We start from the raw sequence: 7,787 nt of genomic DNA on the forward strand, positions 1-7,787 counted from the left end.
GCATATTCACAGGCGAATCTAGCCTACTTGTAAAAAAAAAAACTAAGTACGCTGCATAAGAAAAATAAAATAAATGTTCCATTATCTTAAGAAAAAAAAGACATAGGCCTGCTGTTAAAAACGGAACAATGTTTATAATCAATATCTATATCAGCAACAAAATCAGTTGGCAGTTGTTCTAATAATAACTCGGTAGGCTATTTTAAACCATCTCAAAAACACAACAGGCCGTTGATACGTTGGCCTACTGGCCATGCATAAACGTTTTACGCTCAGTAGGCTAACTGAAGTCATAAACGTCTGAAACGATGGCAACGTAAGAAGGGAGTGATCTGTCAGTTAAAGGGCGAGTCTTTCAGAGTCAGGAACCGTCGCTACTCCTCCAGGATATGGTCAGGTGTGTAGAACTAATGCGTGAAAAACTGGCCCGGATATCCAAGCACCTTGCAAAGCAGGCATTAAGTATCACATCCCTCTCTCTCCAACGTCGTTTTCCAACCGACAAAGAGGGAAGGTATAATGAATGATCAACAAATAGGACCTGTAGGAACGAATCTGGCCACATTAATACAGAAAACATACAGCCTAATTTGTCCAGAAAGTTAGTTCACCACTAGACTATGTAAAAATAAACGGCATATATTTATCCTAAGAGGGATGTTATGTAAACTAATTTAAGTAGATCACTAGTGCCTTTGATTTCATTGTGTTGTCAGTTTTATTTCACTAAATAAATTCTAAACTGAAAATCCGATGGATTTCGGGCTGCGGTCAGTTAAACCAACCTACCATCTTTTCCTAATCACTTTTCTTTAACCTCGATGGAAAAAGTCCTGAGGTTAAGGAAAAATGTACAATTCATAAGGATTTAGGAATCCGACTATAGGCTACTAATTAGGCGAGGGCGAATGTTATTGACGTGGGTTGATTTGTTGTTGATTGGGCTGTTGCTGCTGCAAGGACTTGCGGGGGGGTACTATCACCTTTCCTTTCGTGAAGGATGGTCCAGTGTACTCGATGCGAAATGAGATACAAAAGGAAGCACTGAAGCACCTTTCCTAAGCGTAAAGAGAATTGAACCAGCCCTCATCATGGCTGTCACTCAGAGGCTTCCAGGTCATTTGACTCAGTTAGGACCCTTCCTAACCAAAAAGACCATAAAGGGCCTCGGCAAACTGTCTGAATGCAATGACCTGTAAATGACAAGTGCCCCTGCAGGTCATAGGTGGTAGGGCAAGTGTTCTAATGGAAAAGTGTAAATCTCCATGCTTAACGGATTCTTCTCAGGTCTCCTCAGTGCAGACTGGAAGTAGAGTAGAAATTTGTTTTTCATTTAAATGTCTTATCTTTAAATGTCTTCTCTGCTGTGTGTTCAGTTTAGGAAAGTCCTCGGTTTAGAGCCTTGCCACATGGTGCCAGCATGGTGTATATGGGCAGTCTTATTGATTATTTGACAGTGTGTTGGGAAGACACAGTCAACCAATGTGGTTTTGTAGCTTACATGTGACAGCTGCGAACAGCCAGCAAGTAGATATGGGATACGGTTCTGCATACCCCCTTCTAGGTATTTCACAACTGTTTTCACCTACACACACACACACACACACACACACACACACACACACACACACACACACACACACACACACACACACACACACACACACACACACACACACACACTGGTCTGCTTATATGGTTGCATGCCAGGAGGTAGATGAGGAGTCTGCGATTCTATATAATATTGCTTTATACCATGATTTGGAAAAGGTTAGAGTTAAAAGCAGGGTGGTGTTATACTCTATCTGTCCACTTACATACTACATACTACTGTAGATCTACTTAAAGCAAACATGACTATCACTCTATCTCCCTCTGTATCTCCCTCTCCCTCTCTCTCTCTCTCTGTCTCTCAGACACACACACGTCACTTAAATTGTCTCAATTTCCTGTTATATGGAAGTAGTACAATAACCTGTATTTCCACTCATTCAAAAACGACCTCCCTTATGCTAATCAAACAAGGGCTACTCTCAGCACCAACCCCAGCACCAGTACTGCTTGATTGAAATAAAAAAAAAAGCTGTTCATATTTGTTGTTGTATTTCCACTGGTATTATAATCATCATCGACCAGGCTTTCGCCGGTGGGTTCACTCAGTCACAATGGGGCACTCTGTGACCGTTTGACTGCACACGCAGTACCTGCAGTGAAGTCCCCCCCCCCCCCACATGTAGGGAATTGAAAACAAGCAAATCATACAAGCAGTGGTGTTGACAGAGGTTGACGGAAACCCCAGCACTGCCCAGGCCATTGTTGTACCTGTCAGACGTGGACAAAGTGCTACCTTTCACCTTTTCTGGACTCCTCCGTCATTGTGACTAGCAGACAGAAAATGAAAATGGCTCTGTGTTTATGGCTCTGTGAAACTCGGAAGCTTGGGGGGTGGACAGCGTGAGACACGCCACCTAAGTGCGTTCAGCCGAGGATGGATCTGGTCCAACGATCGGCTCAATCGGAGCCGGACCCGGACCCGACCAAAGGCTTTTCCTGGAGTCCACTATCACCTGGTCCCGCTCCATGACTGATTAGAATTTGTGGAGATAAGAGGGGGGGGGGGGGGGGGGGGGAGTGGCAATACTAACAGGTGCCTGCATGTGTCAGGGAAAGGGTTCTAGAGGCTGACCGATACCCAATCACGTTCTCATGGAAACACAAAGACATGAAGCAGGCAGAGGTGTAATGAATGTTGAATTCAACACAAGTGAACAATGTGTGTGTGCTTGTGTGTGTGTGTGTGTGTGTGTGTGTGTGGGTGGGTGTGCGTGCATGCGCGCGTGTGTGTGTGGTTGTAGACATATTTAAATTTAAGTTTATTCAGAGAGACAGTAGGCAATTCAATATTAAACATTTCTTAATAAAATGTAAATGTACCAAATTTAGCCACGAGGCTTGTAAGTCAATATATAGTGTTGTTAGTGTCTGTGTGGTTGTTTGCATAAGATTGGCTGTATCTTTGTGTGTGTATATATGCATGTGTGTATGTGTGTGTGTGTGTGTGTGTGTGTGTGTGTGTGTGTGTGTGTGTGTGTGTGTGTGTGTGTGTGTGTGTGTGTGTGTGTGTGTGTGTGTGTGTGTGTGTGTGTGTGTGTGTGTGTGTGTGTGCGCATCACAGTTCCTATGGAGATGTACCTCTCTAACATATATCCTCTTGTCTTTTTACAGCACTGACTGACTGTGCCAGGCCAGATCATATAAACATAAAAACTGATCTGCTTTCATCTATGCCAGCTACAGTCTATTGCAGGCTATCCTCTCCTTCTATGGATTCCTTTAATGAGTTGTCAGCATTGTGCACATCATGTCTGTGCAGTATTTTGGTGTGATATACCTCCCTGATCAGTAGATGGTCACACATATTATCTTGTGCCCATGCAATACAGATGTTAGTCAACAATGGCACATATTGGATATTTTTATTTACAGTGTGTCCATATGTTGGGAATAGGTTTTACTGGTTTCACATTGAGTGGTCAAAGGTTTTATGGGTATATGCATACACACAGACACAGAGACACACGCAAACACACACACAGACATACACACAGACATACACACAGACACAGAGAGAGAGAGAGAGAGAGAGAGATACACAAGTGAGCACACATAGAAAGACAGAGACACGCGCACACACACACACACATACACACACACACACACACACACACACACACGCACACACACACACACAGACAGAGAGAGAGAGAGAGATACACAAGTAAGCTCACATAGAAAAACAGAGACACGCGCACACACACACACACACACACGCGCACACACACACACACACACACACACACATATATACTTTGTCTGTCCTGGAAGTGATCTGATCCAGCGGAGTTGAGAGCATTGTGAGAGATTTAAGAGGCCCAGATCCCTGTGTTATTGGGCTGGGTGTGTGCACTGTGTGGCATCATGGGATTGACACACCCATTTGTGTACACACAGTCTCCAGACTCCTCACCCGCCTCTCCGGGACTGTGCCTGGCCTGTCAAACCCAGAGACCCGTCAGCGTGAGGTCGGGTTGCCAGAAACAAAACACATTAGCGGCCTACAGTATTTGATCAGTATGTGTGCTCCCTGGGAATCAAAGTCAGTACTTTTGTCTGGAATTTGTGGCACTTTCCGCAACATGTTAAACTACCAGACTAACCTTGTTCTACATAAGGGACAACTGCAGTCTCACATTAGAATATTTAAGGGAAAGAACCTTTGCAAGACTGTGAAGGAAGGCTCAGCAAGAGATAGCAGCTGACTGATTCACAGATTAATTTCCTTACGGTCCAGACTTGTAGTCTTCCACATGGAAAAGGTCTCAAAAATATGGAACCAGAATGTACAATAGGTGTGCACAGGTGACAGGGGTGATGTTGTTGGTACAGTGGTTAGTGTTGCTGCCTTCTAAGCGTTCAACCTGGGTTTGTTTCCCAGCCACCTGCTTGCATATACATTTCATACTAAAATGGCATAATGTCCCTTAGCATGCAAGCTGGGACATTTAAACATGCATTTCTTTATGTTACAGTATATGAAAGGGGGTATAAATATGTGTGTTAACACACTGTTATCACATATACTGTATATAAATGAGCATATATGATTTTTACAGACTTTTTCCATATTGGCGGCCATCTTGGAAACCCAGGATCTCAGCATCTCAGTCATTTTGTTTTTGGCAACTGAACTGAACTGTCCAGACAGTAGCTGCCCCTTGAGCAGATTTGCCCCAGCGTACGGGTACATCCAATGAAACCTCAGCAGCTATCTAGCTGAGTGATTGATGATCGGTCAGGGTAAGCAGTTAACTTGAGAACAGGGAAGCAGCTCCATCCAAAACAATCAAAACAGGAATTAGAAAAAAATGAAAAACAAAATGCATTGAAAGTGAAAATAGAAATGCAGTTAGTTGCCTGATTTCCAACATATATGGCCTTTTGGTCTTGAGCACCCCAACCCACGCCCCAACCGTTTTTTTGTTTTTTTTGTGGTCATGGTTTGTACCTAGCGACCCAGGGCTCTGCGAGTGGGTGAGAGGGGAACACAGAACAGTTTGTTCACCAGGTGAAGGCTGGCAGATAAGGCGTGGAACTGAAAAGAGACAGGGTCAGAGAGATACCGACAAGAAGAGAAAGAGAAAAAGAGTATCTCATCGCGGATGCATATATGTATCTTTGTGTTCATGTGTTTTACTAGTAAAGCTCAACAAATAATAATTGAAATTGAAAATTGAGAAAGAGAAAGGCAGCATGAGAGAGAGAGAGAGAGAAAAAAAGAGATGTACAAAGCTAGACAACCAAAGAGATCAATAGCTTGATAGATGGGGGTCATATCACAGAAAGAGAGCAAGAAATAGATGTAGAGTGAGGGAGGGAGAGAGAGATGAATAAAGTCATAGACGGAGAAATAGAGACGGTTAAACAGAGAAACATGGGGGTCATCTCATAGAAAGACAGAGAGAGTGATAGAAAGAGAGGGTTAAAGACAGAGAGAGTGATAGAAAGAGAGGGTTAAAGACAGAGAGAGTGATAGAAAGAGAGGGTTAAAGACAGAGAAGGGGTGGTAGTGGGAAGGGGTTTAAGGACCTGTAAGGTCTTTCTGGGGCGGGGGGTGGGGGTGGATATATGAGGGGACAGAGAGATCCCAGGTAACTTATTAGCCAATCCGGTCGAATGGGCCCAGTTAGTGGGAAAGAGAACGCGGACTGGAATCTATTGATCCCGACCTAATGCCTCACTCGCCATGACACTTTACTGGAACACACGCAGACAGCGTGGGCTTTTTTTCAAACACACACACACACACACACACACACACACACATATACGCACATGTGACTGTTCGGGCGTCTAGTTATTTAGGCTATCAGTGCTTGGATGCAAATGACACATTTAAATGAGTTCGTAGCTCAAAGAACTCTGACAAAATGTTGATGAAGTGATTAGTTGGAATGTTGAATGTAGACTTTCTAGAGCTCTATGTCAGTGGGAATAGCCTGCAATATAATGTTGAACATCCCATGTCTCCTCATGGTAGTGAAGCTCTTGGAGTCATACTTCCATAGGCAGTGAGCCCAGGAGTCATGCAGAGCACCATGGCTTAGTTTTGTTGGGCTGTCACTTCAGACACAAGTAGTTAATTGAATTAGAAAATGGACAATAAACAAACCAAGATGAGAGGTGAGTCTCTCTCTCCGTCTCTCTCTCTCTCTCTCTCTCTCTCTCTCTCCCCCCTCTCTCTCAGAGAGACAGCCTTCTCATCCTTATCAGCTCTCTCCTCCACTCACCTCATCGGTAGCGGCCAGAACCACTCAAGCACGGCCGCACAGGGGAATTCTCTCTCTCTATCTCTCAACCTCCTCGCTGTCTGTCTGGCTAATGCACACTATTCTCCCTCCCTCTCCCCCCCCCTGACCCACCTCTTGTTTGGTTTGTTCCGCGCCTGGCTGGCCAGCTTGGGCCTTATCTGTGGTTGTCCTTGGCCCCCTCCACCTGTAGCAGCAGACCAGGGCACACCAGAGCAGTTTACTCATTAACCAGGACTTCCTCTTATCCAGAGGAGTGAGCAGGCCACAGGCAGGGGCCACAGCAGCCTGACCAGAGCACTGTAGAGGACAGAGGAGGAGATGACAAGAGAAGAAAAGGACAGGAACCATTTTTGCATGGGGAAGACAGAGTCAGGCACAGACACATTGTCCAGTGTTGGGCATGGCACAGAACACATGCACACACACACACACACACTCACACTCACACACACACACACACACACACACACACACACACACACACACACACACACACAGAGAAATAAAGACAAGTGTTCATCTTGGGACAAAAAATATCACATATAACTGCTGTCTCAGATACCTGTAAATTCCAGTTGCATCTTATCAGGCACTGAGAAAAAAATGCTTAAAGCAACAGTGTGCAGGAATTGACCACTTTTTGAGGTATGTTTTCATAGGCAACTTCTGTTGATATCCTCTTGAAATTCATTTTGATGACATATGGTCATGCAAAAGACTCTAGTTGTTACGTGATCTAGGTTGAACCACCCCTGAAAAAATGTAAGTACTACTACAAAGTACTACTATCACCAACTATATCGCCAAACGTCACCAGTTAGCATTCTTGCAAGCTTTTATCAATGTCAACTGTGCTGTTGTTAGTGTTTGTAAAGTTTTTGGATGCCTTTAAGGTTGTTAGCATGCTAGTTTTAGCCCTGCTGTTCTCCAGTCACAGTTTGCGGTTTGACTATGCTAGGAACCTGACCATAACGGCCGGTGACTTGGACAAGATCAGTCCCTGGTATAAGAGGACGTGTCCGGGTAAAAGAGGACGTCTGGTCACCCTACTAAAACTAGCATGCTAACTACCTTAAAGGCATGCAAAAACCTTACAAACACTAACAACAGCATAGTTGACATTGATAAAAGCTTGCAAGAATGCTAACTGGTAACGTTTGGCGATGTAGTTGGTATAGTGGACATATATAGGTTATATTCAACCTCCTGTAGGCCTGATTCTCACCAAAGTCACCTGCTGTTTGGGGACGTGCACAGGCGTTTTCTCTCTGGAGAGATTTCATAAGAGATTAAAGTCATTGCACAGCCTCGGACTCCTGTTTGTTTTTCTCTGACACTAGTGGAGGCCTGTCGCGGAGTGTCATGACGTGAGATGACATGACGTGATTCCTGAGAACTTCTGAGAAAAAAAATCCTTCT

The sequence above is a fragment of the Clupea harengus genome, chromosome 9 (genome assembly GCF_900700415.2).
Source record: "Clupea harengus chromosome 9, Ch_v2.0.2, whole genome shotgun sequence".
Lineage (NCBI taxonomy): Eukaryota > Metazoa > Chordata > Actinopteri > Clupeiformes > Clupeidae > Clupea > Clupea harengus.